General features: G+C 44.9%; 1 protein-coding gene across 3 annotated transcripts in view; it reads left to right on the top strand.

The window, feature by feature from the left end:
- Positions 1–18,312, top strand: part of LOC126253646 (rho guanine nucleotide exchange factor 10) — a 579,883-nt gene that overhangs the window by 444,653 nt on the left and 116,918 nt on the right. The window lies entirely within an intron of this gene.

The raw sequence follows: 18,312 nt of genomic DNA, 5'->3' as shown, positions 1-18,312 counted from the left end.
ATGAGTCCAACAGTCAAGTGATTTATAAAAACTAAGTAGTGCACACATGGTAACTTGGTTAATTTTAAATTTGGGCGCCGAGTGTGGGCGAAGCAGATATTGCTAGGAAAAGGATTGGTGCAGAGGAAGCTTGTTTTTCTATCACGTGTCTGCCTTTAGTATGGAAGGTTAACTTTCTTTTCTAAGGCGGAATTGTAACTGACGTTAACATTGCACTGAGAATGGCTTCATTATTACGTGAAAAAAAGACTGATAGAAATAATCAGTACTAATTGTCTCACTGGCTCATTAGTTCGTGGTTCGTGGTTCAGTAAAACACCTCCAAAAACCAAATATCATCCATCTTTTGTCATTTTAAAAATAACGGCCTTCAAAGAAAATTCTTGATCATTCTAAAGTTTACTCAGGGGGAGTAGAGTGGGATATTGGGTAATATCATATTGCACTCAATGATAATGGCCTCAGACTTAGTTGGAAAGATTTTGTTTTTAATACTGATCGGAAACCCACCGCTTGCAGACCGTGCCTGTAGCATCTGGACTTCACCCTTCAGTATAGGTGGCTGAAGAGTACGTTTGTTGTGCCGTGTTGTTGTTGTTGTTGCCGGCCGTTGTGGCCCAGCAGTTCTAGGCGCTTCAGTCTGGAACAACGCGACCGCTACAGTTGCAGGTTCGAATCCTGGCTCGGGCATGGATGTGTGTAATGTCCTTAGGTTAGTCAGGTTTAAGTAGTTCTAAGTTCTAGGGGACTGATGACCTCAGATGTTAAAGTTCCATAGTGCTCAGAGTCATCTGAACCATTTGTTGTTGTTGTTGTTGTTGTTGTTGGTGGTGGTGGTGGTGGTGGTGGTGGTGGTGGTGGTGAGGAAGAAAAGGGAAGATGTTTAAACTCAGTGCTTGACTCACAGTCCAAGTCTCTCGAAAAGCACCAAGGGTTGTGCCGAGATTAAAGTTCCTATTAGTCGTATGGATCACCATCAGATTTGGTGGGGTGTTCTCACTTCAAGACACACTGCGTAGAGATTTCGAATGTAATCCGAGACATTAGCGTCAAGTCTGGTGATAAGAACTTAAAGCCGGCAGCTCTCAAAGTTTTCTTCCACCAACACGATTCGAACAAGGTATCTCAGATTAGAACGTCAACTGCACTAGCATACCGTAGCTGCCTCTGCTGTGAACACTGGATTTTCTTTGGTAGTTTAGGGCAGTTTAGCTTGCACGAAACTAGCCATAGTTTGTGCATCCCTACGTTCATAGACTTTCGTAACGCCACGGAGAGTCAAGCGTAGATACCCTAGAGTTGACTGTCGATCGTCTCATATCTGTTGCGCTGAAGACATCCAAGTTCCCATTAACGTGTGTGGTTGGCAAATACAAGTTGAAAGTTACATAGTTTTGTCTACATTTGGCCCAAGAACTTTTCAGGCAGCGTAAATGACTTTCCTGTCTGGCAGTGCTTTGTATATGCGAAAAATTCCGCTTGCAGACAGATTTGGATTCCACACTAGACTGTGTGTTCTTTTTTTTTTTTAATTTAAATACTGGCCATTCTGACCAGTATTAATTGAAGCTTGAAGACCAGGATGATTACTATTACCGCTTGGTTCTTGCTAACTGAATGGTGGAAACAGTTGTAGTTTAGGCATGACGATGTAATAGGCGACGACCTTCAATAAAAATGCATCTTTTGTCAAAACAATATATAAAGTCAATGCCTCGAGCCACATTTGTATTAATTAATACCCTGTATCTATTTTAATTAGAACACTAGAGCGATCGTTAATGTATGCAAACTCCATCCGTCCCCCCTCATCTCTCTCTCTCTCTCTCTCTCTCTCTCTCTCTCTCTCTCTCTCTCTCTCGACTTGCGCACACTGCGCAGACAACATTGTTAGACTCTAAAAATAACTCGCATTATCAGCGGTTACGTATCTAGCTGCTGAGCTACTGTTCAGTAATGTAAAATATTACGCCTGTACAACATAAACAGGCAAACTGTGGTAAATAAATTATCAAAACTAAGTAAGTAGAAGATACTTACAACTGGCAGGAAGTTTTCGAATAAATATACGTAGAGAATAGATTCGACTGATGTAAGGCCCAATATACACATGTTCCCATTTCCGTACAGATTACCATCGAATTTACACGAATAATTTTAAGTTTTGAAGGAAGGTTTCGTTTAAAATCGTCGAATTTTCTGTTTTTATGATTCTTGCGTCGTTAGGAGTATGTTTAAGCTAATTCACATCCATAAAAAATTCTGTGTAGAATCCCTTTACCGAACCAAACATCTGCATATGCAGAAAGGTGGTGGTTCGAATTGACACTTCGCATTCTGAGAAGTTTTTCGTGCTTTCCAAAATTTACTTCAGGCAAACGCTAGGATAGTCCCTTCCCCCCATTCTTCTCCACTTGGACCAGAGCTCTGACGTAGCTGATGTTGACATCTACGAGGCATTAATCTTTGAATGTCATTTCTTCCCGTCCCCTTGTCGGTGTATTTTGAGCAGACTACGTGAGAAGGGACTGCATAGCTACCGCTCCATTACTCTAGGATTTAAAAAAGAGAGTTTTCAGCATGAAACGTTCGAGGATGACGCGCGGTCCAGCGAAGCCGGTTGCCTTGACGACGACTGTCGTAGCCTGACGTCACGAGCGGTGCTGCCCTCCCGCGGCGCGCAGGCTGAACTACGGTCGCGGAGCGCGGGTGAGAGCAGTCGTCATCTCGACGCTAACGGTGGAAGTCGTGCGTGTTTGCGGCGCGCCTTTCGTTTCGGTTTGACGATCGGTACTGGCCATACACGCCGTTGCCGACAGGTAAGACACGGTCAGTCAGCATCAGCAGAAGGCAGCCGCGGCGTCTTCCTGCTGGGAGACACTTCGTGGAAGAGGCTCAACCCGGTGGGTGCGGTCCTGCGCCTCTGGTTTGTTTTCGCGCGCGCCTTACGACAGAGCAAGCGGCCCAGTGTTGGGAGTTATTACGCGTGACTGCAGAGCACACTTTACAGCTTCTGCTACACTGGACACCTATGCCCACTTCCGTGTAATTCGTATTTTGTTGAATTTTTGTGAACTGAAAGAGAAATTTCGTCGCCGTGGATAACTAGTGTCGGGGGCGTTTAAGAACAACTCAAACAACTTTCGTTTTAGCGTACTATCGTTAACATTTAAAGGATCTTGGCAAAAGATGGAATCGGATCACTAAAGCGATTCAATAGCTGCAACTTTTTTTTAATTTTGTGAAACAATTCGGCGTGGTAGATTGCAGGAAATAAGCTGAGCGTCACAACTAATCAGTTAACGATTTTCTTGTGTGTAAAGATAATAGTGAAAGACAACAAAAAATTGCAGAATTAGGGTTCACTGCTTCGTCGTCAGTTTTGATATCCATTTTTGTTTTAGTCTGTACTATTGTCCGGGTGCTAAAAAACTGACGTGCCAAACAACGCATGTTATCGCATGAAAGAAGTACAGAGCTGATTATTATAATTCTAATTTAAGAATCTCTAAAGCTTTCATTTTTTTTGTCGCTATTCTGTTATAATGTTTTTCTGTTCCCTTACACGCAAATGCTTTTTTCAAGTCATGGGCATTTGGTGTTCGTGTCTAAAGTTTGTCGTTGCTTTCAAATTTTGTTATTTTCGTAAACATGATGTGTGTAAGAGTCAGGGCACAGAGACAATTTTCATAGAAGTCTTGTAGCTATTTTTGGTTTAAGGAAAACATTACTAAAATGGTACAAATGGCTCTGAGCGATATGGGACTTAACATCTGAGGTCATCAGTCCCCTAGAACGTAGAACTACTTAAACCTAACTAAGGACATCACACACATCCATGCCCAAGGCAGGATTCGAACCTGCGACCGTAGCGGTCGCGCGGTTCCAGACTGAAGCGCCTAGAACCGCTCGGCAACCAGCGGCCGGCGAAAACATTACTATCTCATGCGAGTGACTTCCTTGTTATTTCATCTATATACGTTTACAGACCTAATTAGATTATCCAGGGAAAGGGTGCGGGTAAAATAAAAATTATTAATTATTTCTTGAATATCGGTACTGATAACTGCCAGTACAGCTTAACGTAAACAGTTGTTGCAAGGTCCAGACGAATTGACCAGGAAAATGTGTAAGCGAATTGATCGGAAGTATGTCGTCAGGTCGTAGATTCTTAAGTATTTACAGCACACTTTGGTGAAAGCAATAAAAAGTTCTGTGATGGTGCCGTTTCCTGGTGACGCAGAGGCGCACATGTGCTAACGTCCGTGTCAAGGTTGCACTCGGCGTGTTTACAGATGAGCATTCATTAGGCATGCAGCATTCCGCGCCGTTGATTGGAATGCTAAGGCGTTTGTGGAAAGCTAGACAGCACTCTCCTGCAATGAATACACCTTAATCTTCCTGCCTGTGTCTGTGGCGTATTCAGATATCACACGGCGCTTCTCACTAAATTCAGGTCTTTTCGTTATGTATGTTTTAAAATAGTGATCTGTTTCTACGGAACGCTGATGAATGAAAAGTGCAGCGGTGAATGAAATAACAAGATTTGTTGAGCCGTATCCTCTGCTCTTCACTTTTTAGTTGCAGTTCATGAACTTATACTTATTTTTAGCTTTCAGCAAACTGATAACACTTCACTAAATAAAGTTACTACACATTAGCTTCCAAATCGACACGCGCATTTGCATCAACACAGGCGACCGTGTGATACTGCGTTTTCTGCAAGCAAGATATAATTGATAGCGTTCCTAAACAAAAATCTGTTCTTCCAGTTGAACCTATTAATCCTTTCCGGTCAGCTGTTTAATGTGAAAGTGATTCAAGTGTATAGGTTCAGTTGTTCTACATTCGAAGCAGCGTTTCAGAGAGATACACAATGTTATCTGTGGAGTTCTGTTGCAGCTAGAATGTCGTGCCTTACTTTTTTATCTCGCGCGAAGAAGGGCCGTAAATGTTATCATACGAAAACATTGTTTTTGGACATCGAGATGAACTTAGCTTTAAAAAAGAAAGATCCACTGTGTGTGAAGGATATTCCATTAGAATGTATGCTAAAAGCACGTGTCATACCTCCATTATTTAATCAATAATGCGCAACACAGCGAAATACTATACCGTAAAAATACTTTCCACCCAAGTTCGTCGACTTCAGTTTCTTTTCTGCTTCAGTGGATACTACTTTGTATTTCATTTCAATATCCGTTTTGCAGTTCGATCTTGATGACGACGGTCTTTTTCTCTTCCAGTGCTTGGGAGTACCAGTAAACACCGGTCCCCGATTAATTAAAGAAGTGAACTGCGATGAATAAAACAGCTTCAGACCTCTCATGGAGGCAGTCTAAGAGAGAATAAGAGAACGCAACAACTGTTTTCAACTCCTGCATAAGACGAGTGTTCCCGAATTAGCGTCAGATTGTAAATCACAGCCGGCCGAAGTGGCCGTGTGGTTAAAGGCGCTGCAGTCTGGAACCGCAAGACCGCTACGGTCGCAGGTTCGAATCCTGCCTCGGGCATGGATGTTTGTGATGTCCTTAGGTTAGTTAGGTTTAAGTAGTTCTGAGTTCTAGGTGACTAATAACCTCAGCAGTTGAGTCCCATAGTGCTCAGAGCCATTTTTCTTGTAAATCACATGAAGAGGATGGTCGGCGATCTGAGTGGAGGTAGAAGTCGTCAAAACAGAAGTTACAAAACCACGAAGTGAAGGAAGGAGAGAAGCTGATTTTTACAGCTACATAGAACTGTGTGCCCATTTACTACGCTTTCGAGAATCGAAACAGTCGTACCATAAGGACAAAAATTGCAAATATCAGATTCACAAGAAACCCTAGCGTAAACGCAACGAATGGGCCTAGTTTCACTCCTAGCAGTTTAAGCTGTGCTATTAGGTCCGTACCTAACCACAGCTTCGGTCACGTGTCCTGTGCTGCGATTGGCTGGCGAGATACCGTGTCCTATGCTGTGACTGGCTGCCAGAAGCAAATACAGGAGCCACTATGTTGATTTCAATGTTATGCGAAGCTGACATACTGTATTTGATTGTTAGTATTTGTATTTGGCGCATTACGGAAGTATGCAGTTTCAGTTATACACCTCAAGATCTCTCCAAAACGCGTCATTTTTGTACGCTTCGTTGTACGAAAGTAGCGAACTATTAAAAATACGTATTTGTCGCAAACGCAGGGGAACAGCTTTCAGACATTTTTCTGCCTCGGACGTATATTTCGTACTGGCTCATTGCCTAGCATTGCCTGGTTATTAATATTTCCCAAAATTACCCTGCACAGGAAAACGAACGAAATCTCTCTGTAGGGTAAAGATAAACGTAATTTGCTTTCAGTTATTACAAGTCCAGTGTACAGTTTCTTACATGATCAGACGTTTACCAAGTTTGGTTGCATTTGCCGCAAGCATCCCAGAGTTAGGCATTACGTGCCATTCTTTCGTTCGCCACCACCTACCCTAGGACTGTTACTAGTCAGTGTAGCGATTCCGAAAGCTGCGGGTTCGACATTAGTATCGTCCGTTTCTACTTACTTCTACTTTTGTTGAGAGAGAGATGGACATACAAGTGCGTCACAGGACATTAAGACGTCGAAAAAGGCATATAGAGTATGATCTTTGGGCGTCCTTCCGTCTTTCTGTTCGTGAATAGGGCGCCTTTCGTCGTGCAGTGCTCTAACTTAGCCGCAAACACAGCTAACCGTTGTGGGTACACACAGTCTACCGAAGCAGAAATTATTTCCGGCAGCTGCTCGTGAAATCTGTCATCTTGGCCCCACATTCAACGTTCCAAAGTTGGTGTGGTCGCTGGATACAGCACAATTGCCGGGAGTTAGGAGCGAAGTGGTCAACGCAATACGGAATTATTTATCACCTCGCAGCAAGCCGTAGTTCAGCACTCCAGTTTCCTCGTAAGTTCCAGCGCGTTTCGTAGTATTTCGTTGGTCTACTGACTGTGGTTACAGCGAAACATTAACAGAAATCCTGTAAAGACCCAATGCGAAATTATCTTAAAATGTGTTTCTACGTTTGATTAGATTTGTCGCCGTAAGTGGTCTCGGTACTTTGATTTTTGTAGTTTCTGAGATTTCTCATTGTCAGCAATGTACGTTTGGTATATCTATCGCAAGACCGGTTGTTTTTGTGTCAGTGTAAATTATTTAGAGCCGATTGATTGGTGTCGATTTTTACTGATGGGGAAAGAGTAAGCATCTAGTATTTAACGGCTCATAACTAGTAGATGAGAAAGTCAAAACAAACTTCTCGTATTTAAAAATATTATTTATTGTGCAGAAGTGGTACAAAGCTGTATCACTTATCAACACAATATCCCCCCACTCAATGCAAGCCCTCCAGCGCTTACAAAGTGCATAAATTCCTTTAGAAAAAAATTCTTTTGGTAGTCCGTGCAACCACTCATGCACCGCGTGGCATACCTCTTCATCAGAACGGAACTTCTTTCCTCCCATTGCGTCTTTGACTGGTCCAAACATATGGAAATCACTTGGGGGCAAGGTCTGGTGAGTGTGGTGGATGAGGAAGACACTCACAATGCAGGTCTGTGATTGTTGCAACTGTTGTGCGGGCAGTGTGGGGCCTTCATTGTCCCTGCTGACAGCAATCCACGTCGCTTTGATTTGACTGCAGGCCACAGATGATCTTTTAGGACATCTGTGTATGATGCACTGGTGACAGTGGTCCCTCTAGGCATGTAATGCTCCAAAATGACGCCTTTTTCGTCCCAAAGCAGTGTCAGCATAACCTTCCCTGCTGATCGTTCTGTTCGAAACTTCTTTGGTTTTGCTGATGAGGAATGGCGCCATTCCTTGCTCGCTGTCTTCGTTTCCGGTTGGTGGAAGTGAACCCAGGTTTCGTCCCCAGTAACGATTCTTGCAAGGAAGCCATCACCTTCTCGTTCAAAGCACCGAAGAAGTTCTTCACAAGCATCAACGCGTCGTTCTCTCATTCCAGGAGTCAGCTGCCGTGGCACCCATCTTGCACACACTTTGTGAAACTGGAGCACATCATGCAGAATGTGGTGTGCTGACCCATGACTAATCTGTAAACATGCTGCAGTGTCATTCAGTGTCACTCGGCGGTTTTCCTTCACTATGACTTCAACTGCTGCAATGTTCTGTGGACTCACAACTCTTGACATGGATGAGGAGCATCTTGTACTGAAGTCACACCATTTGCGAACTTCCTACTCCATTCGTAGACTTGCTGCTGTGACAAACATGCATCACCGTACTGAACCTTCATTCGTCGATGAACTTCAATAGGTTTCACACTTTCACTACGCAAAAACCAAATAACAGAGCGCTGTTCTTCCCTGGTGCAAGTCGCAAGTGGGGCGGCCATCTATATACTGATACTGCGACGGTATGTGTGCATCTGCACTATGCTGCCACCTGCAGGCCATTCTGCACGCTGTTCATAGCACGCTTACCAACTTACAGGATAACGGCGCGTAATTTCGATTTATTATTACAAGTTTAAGGTTTTCATTTGACTCACCCTCGTAAATCATTGCTGGTTTGTTTAGGAACAACATAGGCAAGGAAAGCGTTTCTGAAGAAGAGAAATTTGTTAACATGGAATATAGATTTGTCAGGAAGTCATTTCTGAAAGTATTTGTATGGAGTGTGGCCATGTATGGAAGTGAAACATGGACGATAGATAGTTCAGACAAGAAGAGAATAGAAGCTTTCGAAATGTGGTGCTACAGAAGAATGCTGAAGATTAGATGGGTAGATCACATAACTAATGAGGAGGTATTGAATAGGATTGGGAAGAAGAGAAGTTTGTGGCACAACTTGACTAGAAGAAGGGATCGGTTGGTGGGACATGTTCTGAGGCATGAAGGCATCACCAATTTAGTATTGGAGGGCAGCGTGGAGGGTAAAAATCGTAGAGGGAGACGAAGAGATGAATACACTAAACAGATTCAAAAGGATGTAGGTTGCAGTAGGTACTGGGAGATGAAGAAGCTTGCACAGGATGGAGTAGCATGGAGAGCTGCATCAAACCAGTCTCTGGACTGAAGACCACAACAACAACAACAACAACATGTCAATTACAGCTGCCCATTTTTGAGCATAAATCTTAATTGTCAACATACGTGAGACGAAGCTTAGCTGCATGTCCGGCAATAGTAAACGACATGTAGTCGAAGAGTACGCACGAACATAAATCTGGAGAAAATTCATCACGTCCTTCACAAAACCTGTGCATTCTTCACTCCACTATAGGGAGCGACTATCACACTCAATCGAGTCTTCCGCTATTGGCTCCTTCTAGGTTTCACCGCACCCTGGGCACTTCAAAACATCGAATCCGTCCTTGGATTTGTACCTCTTTGTTCCTGACGGCGTTTCAGGTGATCGAGTAAGAGGAGTACCAAGACTGCTTCCGGAAGTGAATACGGCGTTAGGAGCGGTGTATCAGTTGTGGAGGAGAGTATTTCGAAGGAGGGCATGCACAATAAGTAAAAGGGGTAACTGCAGAAAAAAATTTGTGGGCAACGCCCCGGAATTTTTTGTACAGACTTTGTATACGATGTAAAGTATTGCAATTAACTCAAAGGATCTCTCTTCGTCCTAGGTAGTTACTAAGTCGTATTCTTTTTCAACTTTTAGCCCTTTCAGAAGATTTACATGTGAGAGTGTTACAGGTTTAAGATCACTATTTCTCCATCTTCTCCGTCCTGATATTTCTCTGTTCATAAATTCCGAAATAATACCAGACAGAATAATTGTACTGTAAGCAAATTTACTTAATCTGGCCGTGGTCAGAAAATACTCTGCACTCTCGGTTAACTGATTCAGGACTGTGCGAAAGCTGCATTGTGGTTGGATGGTGTAGATGCGAATTGAATACTACACACCAGATGTACGGACGGTCGTATTGAACCTGTTCTGCTCAAATCTTAGTGTGTAAAGGGCCCTTAAGTAATGGATAGGGTAAAAAGTTATCCGACCTTCGATTTTACCGCGCGAAATAGACAGAATAGTGCGGCGTCACTGTACACAGTAAAGGAAGAGACCTTTACGCGTATACGTGAATTTTGTCCTCGCCTTCCAGCACGTCAGTCGCTGCCTGTCGGTCGCAGGGTGAGATGCTACACAACGTGTTCGTCGGATTACCGATTCTCTCAAGATGACTGAACGTGTTGAGCAAAGATACTGCATCAAATTTTGTCAAAAGCTTGGTGATTCTCAAAGCGAAACAATTCGTAAGATTCAGCAGGTGTTTGGAGAAGATGCGATGGGTGTAACACAGATTAAGGAGTGGTTCAACCGATTCAAAAATGATCGCACATCAGCGGAGAGTGACCAGCGTTCTGACAGGCCCCAAACTGCTCGGAGTGCATCTGTTGTTGAGTGGGTGCAAAATTTGGTGATGGCAGATCGTCGTTTGACCGTGCGGGAGATTGCCCAAGAGGTTGGAGTGAGTAAAGATTCTACACATGCAAATTTTGCGTGATGATTTGAACATGCACCGAGTGGCTGCCAAGTCCGTGTCGCAAGTTGTTGTCGCCGGAACAAAAATACCTCCGTTTTGACTTTTCACAGGACCTTCTGGACACCACCAACATTGATCCTGGGTTTCTGAACATCGTGATAACTGGAGATGAGTCAAAGTTGTATGAGTACGACCCAGAAACAAAAAGACAGTCGCAGTGGTAGCATCCCGAGTCTCCAAGGCCGAAGAAAGTGCAGCAGGTGCGAAGCAAAGTCAAGTTGATGCTGACTGTCCACGTAACTGTGCATCACGAATACGCACCGGAAGGACAAACAGTGACTAAGGTGTACTATCAACATGTTCTCCGGCGACTCTGTGACGCAGTTCGGCACAAAAGACCAGACATGTGGACGGCGAAAAACTGACAACTGCATCACGACAACGCCCACGCACATTCATCCCAGTTGATCCAAAATTTCTTGGCCAAACATGGCATTACAGTCATTCACCAATCCCCCCCTACTCTCCAGACATGGCTCCTTGCGACTTCTGGTTGTTTCCAAAATTGAAGACGCCACTGCTGAAAGGATCCAGTTTTGAGAGTAGAGAAGACATAATGCGGAACCCGACGACGGAGCTGAACACCGTTCCAGAAGACGACTTCCAGAGGTGTTTCCAGCAGTGGGAGGATCGGTGGGCTAAGTGTGTGCAAGCACAAGGGGGCCTACTTTGAAGGGGATCAGGGTCCCAACCCCGTGTGGCATTCGAAATATTTTTTGTGGCCAAAGGTCGGATACTTTTTAGACAGGCCTCGTATACATCGAATTACGGTGCAGGCGCATCATCTGCACTCCATTATGCTACTCTCCAGGCCGCTGCACCACCATTCTTGGCCTTTGGGCGTGACCGATTGTCCTGCTGAAAACTGTCGTGTCCGTTGGGGACCTTGAGGGGTATGAAGTGGTCATCAGTTGTAATGAAATAATGACGGAGCCTTCTGTCAAAACCAGTGTGTGAAGCCCAGGTCATTGCCACCACCGCGGCACGAGCGCAGAATAGGCGCCTCTCCGGAAGTCAGCGTATCGTGACACAAACCATCGACGTGATGTAACGGGAAGCGTGATTCATCTGACCTCGCAGTTTTCGTTTTCGTCGCGCTGAGCTGTCGTCCAGTCCTCATGTTTCCGTATCACTGCAATTTGTAACTGACCGTTCCGTCGGATCAGTAATTGCACACGTGTTGTTCTTTCGTTACAAGGCCGCTTCTGTAGCAGAGACCCGGTGAATGGGGCGTCCCCGAACACATTCGCAATCTTCACTATTGAACTCCGCTCTCATCTGTCACACAGATATCTCTTAGTGGCGGACAAGACTGTTGATCTATTTATTTCTGATGACGCATTGACGTCCAGTGCTTTCTTGTGTTCAAACGGTCACCGCCATTTGTCCACTTCTGGGATTGTCGTGCTGCTCTGTTTGATCATTATGCACGCATAAGAAAGAGAATTGTACACATACTGTGTGATCAAAAAGTCAGTATAAATTTGAAAACTGAATAAATCACGGAATAATGTAGATAGAGAGGTACAAATTGACACACATGCTTGGAATGACATGGGGTTTTATTAGAATCAAAAAAATACAAAAGTTCAAAAAATGTCCGACAGATGGCCCTTCATCTGATCACAATAGCAGTAATTAGCATAACAAAGTAAGACACAGCAAAGATGATGTTCTTTACAGGAAATGTCCAGTATGTCCACAATCATTCCTCAACAATAGCTGTAGTCGAGGAATGATGTTGTGAACAGCACTGTAAAGTACGTCCGGAGTTATGGTGAGGCATTGGCGTCGGATGTTGTCTTTCAGCATCCCTAGAGATGTCGGTCGATCACGATACACTTGCGACTTCAGGTAACCCCAAAGCCAATAATGTCACGGACTGAGGTCTGGGGACCTGGGAGGCCAAGCATGACGAAAGTGGCGGCTGAGCACACGATCATCACCAAACGACTTGCATCTGTCGGACATTTTGTGAACTTTTGTTTTGGTCTAATAAAACCCCATGTCATTCCAAGCATGTGTGTCAATTTTTACCTCTCTATCTACAATATTCCTTGGTTTATTAAGTTTTCAAATTTATACTGACTTTTTTATCACCAGGTACATTTTAGCGTGTATTTCTCCCCTTTCGACCTGAAGGCGAGGGAGCACTGTCGTGCCATGGATCCCGTAGTATCTGGTAACTAGTGACACAGTAAGTGAATTTCTTACACACATTTGCCTTTGTATATGAACTGTGACAGAACATATCTGTACGACAATGCAGATGTCAGCTGTGTGTATTTGTTTGCTAACGTCCCCCCCCCCCCCCCCCATTAGCTGAATGGTCAGCGCGCTGGATTGCCACGCACGGGGGCCCGGGTTCGATTCGCGGCTGCGGAGGGAGATTTTGTCCCCTCAGGGACTGGGTGTTGTGCTGTCCTCATCTCATCTCATTTCATCTCCACTGTCGACGCGCAAGTCGCCCACTGTGGCGTCGCACTCAGTAAGACATGCACTTGGTGACCGAACTTCACGACTGGGAACTCACGCCATACGCTCATTTGCATTTCCCTGTTTGGTAACACCCTTGTCGGATTCACTCATGGTACTTGCCGTTGGCTGCAGTAGTGCCAACTTTACTCTTCACCCTCAAACTTGCATTCAGTACTGCCGGGCTCCGTCTCGGGCTCGTTTTTTTTTCCAGCAGTGTCAGTTGTACGTCACCAGCGATTCATGGAATCGTAGACAGGTTTACACACGAAGAGTTTGCCGATATCTACCTCGTGTTTCTCATGTAACGGAAGATCGACACGACGACGCCATGGTGCGTTGTCCCCACAGCGACCGGAAACAAGTATTGCAGGCTTTTTCACTGTTATGAAGGTATAAATTATCATGGAAGCTAAGATAACTGGGGTAAAACCAAAGTAAACACCGCTCAGGAGTTAGGCTTGTTCCGACTGGTCGACTGTTGACTAAAAGACAGTCGAGGAGCGCCTATGATCGTGCAACAATGTTACCAGTCCCTCTAATCGTTATTGCCTGTAGGTCAATCCTCCTAATGCCACTGATCTTTATTCAAGCACCTCCTAATCTGGCTTCAGTAGGGTGGGTGGACCCCCATTCGAGACATACCTATCTCAGATAAAAATCTGAGCAGTTGAACCCATATCCTTCTGCACCGAAGACAGCGTCGCCGCCACGCTGACCCCCCCTCCCCCCCCCCCCCCCCGAACAATCATGGTTGTATTGTTACTCCTTTACAGGACCGGAGACCCCCTTGTCCCTTACAGAAAAATACTAAGAAAACAACCCTGAATGACCTTCGAAATTTTGTCGGTTTTGTTGGGAGGCTTTAGGAGCCATCATGATCCATGACCATTCAACCTCCGCTGTCTCCCCACCGCCCCTCCTGGAGTTCTTGACATAGTCGAGAGTTGTGTCAATGGCGAAGACGTCTCACTCCCTGACGGCCCAAGGAGTAGTGAAGCAACTCAAATCACTTAATAAAAAGCAAGTCTTCTGGTCCAGACTGTACACCAATTAGGTTCCTTTCGGAGTATGCTGATCCATTAGCTCCATACTTAACAATCATATACAACCGTTCGCTCGACCAAAGATCCTTACCCAAAGACTGGAAAGTTGCACAGGTCACACCAATATTCAAGAAAGGTAGTAGGAGTAATACACTAAATTGCAGGCCCATATCGTTAACGACGATACGCAGCAGGATTTTCGAACATATATTGTGTTCGAACATTATGAATTACCTCGAAGGAAACGGTCTATTGACACACAGTCAACATGGGTTTAGAAAACATCGTTCCTGTGAAACACAGCTATCTCTTTATTCACATGAAGTGCTGAGTGCTATTGACAAGGGATTTCAGATCGATTCCGTATTTCTGGATTTCCGTAAGGCTTTTGACACTGTACCATACAAGCGGCTCGTAGTAAAATTGCGTGCTTATGGAATATCGTCTCAGTTATGTGAACGGAATTGTGATTTCCTGTCAGAGGGGTCACTGTTCGTAGTAATTGACGGAAAGTCATCGAGTAAAACAGAAGTGATTTCTGGCGTTCCCCAAGGTAGTGTTAACGAGACTGCCTACACTACGCTTGTCCGTCTTCTAGAATACTGCTGCACGGTGTGGGATCCTTACCAGGTAGGACTGCCTGAGTACACGGAAAAAGTTCAGAGAAAGGCAGCACGTTTTGTATTATCGCGAAATATGGCAGAGAGTGTCACAGAAATGGTACAGGATTTGGGCTGGAAATCATTAAAAGAAAGGCGTTTTTCGTCGCGACGGAATCTTCTCACGAAATTCCAATCACCAACTTTCTCCTCCGAATGCGAAAATATCTTGTTGACACCGACCTACATAGGGCAGAACGATCACCACGATAAAATAGGGAAATCAGAGCTCGTACGGACAGATATAGGTGTTCATTCTTTCCACGCGCTAAACGAGATTGGAATAATAGAGAATTGTGAAGGTGGTTCGATGAACCCTCTGCCAGGCACTTAAATGTGATTTGCAGAGTATCCATGTAGATGTAGGTGTAGAATGTGGTCAGCGGGATTCAGGTTGTTAACGTGATCGGCATATTCCGACATGTTCGTGGAATGATCCTCAAACCATTTTAACAAAACCTGGGATGATTAAAGACTGCATTGTCGTGCTGACGGTACAGGTAGATTGTGGGGCCACTGTAAGCTAACAAGCAAATGTATATAACGGTACAATAGATTCCTGTGCCATCCAACGTCGCGAGGCGATGACAGATGGATCTTGGACTCCATTTTAACAACTGCAAACACCACACGAGATTGTTTCAAAAATGGTTCAAATGGCTCTGAGCACTATGGGACTCAACTGCTGAGGTCATTAGTCCCCTAGAACTTAGAACTAGATAAACCTAACGAACCTAAGGACATCACAAACATCCATGCCCGAGGCAGGATTCGAACCTGCGACCGTAGCGGTCTTGCGGTTCCAGACTGCAGCGCCTTTAACCGCACGGCCACTTCGGCCGGCGAGATTGTTTCCGCTATCTGCCTGAACTGTACCGTGTTGACTACTGGGATGGTTGCCTCACGTGGTTTTCGATTTGCTCTTGCCTCGCCGTTCCCGTCCACTACCTTGGTACCGCGACTTATAAGTCCAGACGATATTTTTACGTGATTAGAACGTTCAGAGTCCGCATCCGTAAGCCCTTGTTAATCCGTGTGCCCTGTAACGTGCTGTGGCTTCAGTTTATGGATGGTACGACTGTTCACCAGCTGAGCTTTTCAGCGTTGAGTTGACGTCTAGTTTGACACAGTAAAATCAACACATTGGGACAGTTGGCTCCTGATTCTGGCAGTGGCGGTTTTCATTGAATCGCGGTACCAATGGTACATACCTGGCGCGGTGGTACGAGAAAAGCCCAGCGTGAAATAGTATCCCTTGCGGTGGTTATCGATGAGTTTGCTGCTATGAAAAACGCCGCTATCGCACGTCTTGGCGCGCGACTGTCACGTCAGATGCCATTACAAGGTTAGTTGAGATCCCAGCCACATAATACGCCGAACTGTTTTATTTTGGTAGTGACAGGAGCACTCGTTCTGCAAAATAGCAGCTCTCCGTCTCTCTTCTTATTGCCTATAAATGTGTGCACTGTCTTCTAAGCTTTTATTTTCTTCATTTTCTTCGGCTACCGTTTGCTTACGATAGTGTTTGTGTTAGAACTCTCTGTTCGCAGTTTCCATTCTGTAACTGGATTCGTACCTTGCATCTCCTCCATTTTGTACTCTTTTGTTTAATGTAGATTACTACTAGTACTGTATTAAAGAGACGTGTTATGCCTTAAGTGCTCTTGTCTTTTTCGCTAATTGCTGGCATACTATAGTCATTGTCTTAGTATACGCCAGTGAAGTCGTCGCAAATGTTTCGCTAACGTTGCCCTCGAAGACGGGTTACGACTGCGTAACAAGGTACAAAATCTCTCTAGTTGTTTGTATAGTAACTGTTTACTTTGGAAAGATGTTACGAAATTTAGTCGGTGCTGTACCAGTGCACGTAGATTCAAGATGGGATTGCGCTTATGGGAAATAAAGCATATGGCCAGCATAAATTCATTCTTACTTGCTTTTAAAAGTTGGAGGAACGATAATACTTCCATATGGAATCTTTTTTCCTCCTTTCTGTAGGTAACAATTATTTCACATTAACCGCTTGTCATTTTCGACAGGAAGGAAGGAAGACTATGTTTAACGCACTGCCGATCTCGAGATCATTAGAGACTGAACAGAGGATCAGATGTGGAAGTAAACCGGCCGTACCATTTCAGAGGAACTGTCTCGACATTAGCCTTAACAGCTCTAGGGAAACCACCGAAAACCTAAATGTGGATGGCCGGACGGGTATCTGAACCGCCGTCCTCCCGAATCGGAGTCCAGTGTGTTACCATTGCGCCACCTCGTCCGTATTTTCAGTGCAAGAGACCGTGGTAACATGTCAGCGCAGTGAAAAGGCGATCTCCCGGCTGATGTTCTCGGTGTGTGGTATTCCACAGCTGCTGTGGATGTGTCGTGTTCTTCACGACATCGCGTGACCATCTGTGGCAGCTGCAACAACCTCCGGTTCTTCTTAACTGTTTCGCTGCGCTTGAATATGACAGTACGATGACTGATACGACTTATTGTCAATGAAATTGACTCTTCTCTCCCCACCCCGACCTACCACGATTACGCAGACGTGTTTGAATAGTCTAGTAACGTCGCTAGTGTCTTTTTGCTGCTTGTTTTAAAATTATCACGCTGTGTCGATGGCTATCTCATTCCCTGTGGAGACACTTTGAATTTACTGTGCATGATGTACCTGGATGCGCCGGCCGCTGTGGCCGAGCGGTTCTAGGCGCTTCAGTCCGAAACCGCGCTGCTGCTACGGTCGCGGGTTCGAATCCTGCCCCGGGCATGGATGTTTGTGATGTCCTTAGGTTACTTAGGCCTAAGTAGTTCTAAGTCCAGGGGACTGATGACCCAGATGTTAAGTCCCCCATAGTGCTCAGAGCCATTTGAATTTTTTTGTACCTGGATGCACTGACGACGTATTTACAAGTAAATTTGAAATGTTTACGACATACATTTCTGCGCCCTCCGTGGCTTGTGAACTGTTTTCGTAGAGAGTACGAAAGTTACTATGATTCCATTGTAGTGAGGTAATCGGATTCATAACGTCCTGAGCGCGGTGTGTGTGTGTGTGTGTGTGTGTGTGTGTGTGTGTGTGTGTGTGTGTGTGTGTGTAAAAGAGGAAGGGTGGGGTTGGGGGAGTATAATCGATGGTTGCCACTAGCGTGACTTTGCGACCGTCTCGGAAGGGCCAAGGAGGGCGTCATTCGAGATGGAAGCCCAGGTGGCGAGTCGTGAAACGTTATATGCAGTGGCGAGGAGTGGATTGTACAATCCGCAGTGCCACTTGCGTAACAGGGGACGAGCTCTGTATGTGGCACTGAAGGCGGGATTAAGTTGGGATGGAACCAACAGGACATACTCTCCTGAAAAGTCGTATGAAATGTTGCTTCGGAAGCTAAATAGAGGAACACAAATTATTTGTGTTGTTTGCTTAAAAGTAGGTTGTGCAGTACGGAAAAAACTTAGTCCACATGCTACGATATGCGCCGAGAGGTTTCATGGAATACCGGAATAATTCCTCCCCCCTCCCCTTCCTAATGCTTTCGTGGATGCTGAGCTTGTAGAATGATTTTTCGTTGCTCCTCTGAATACGTCAGAATTTTTCCCCTCCTTGCCTTAACATGAGA

Source organism: Schistocerca nitens, chromosome 4 (genome assembly GCF_023898315.1).
Source record: "Schistocerca nitens isolate TAMUIC-IGC-003100 chromosome 4, iqSchNite1.1, whole genome shotgun sequence".
NCBI classification, from domain to species: Eukaryota; Metazoa; Arthropoda; class Insecta; order Orthoptera; family Acrididae; genus Schistocerca; species Schistocerca nitens.
The sequence above is the reverse complement of the archived record's forward strand: the minus strand, read 5'-3'. Positions and strand labels throughout refer to the sequence as shown.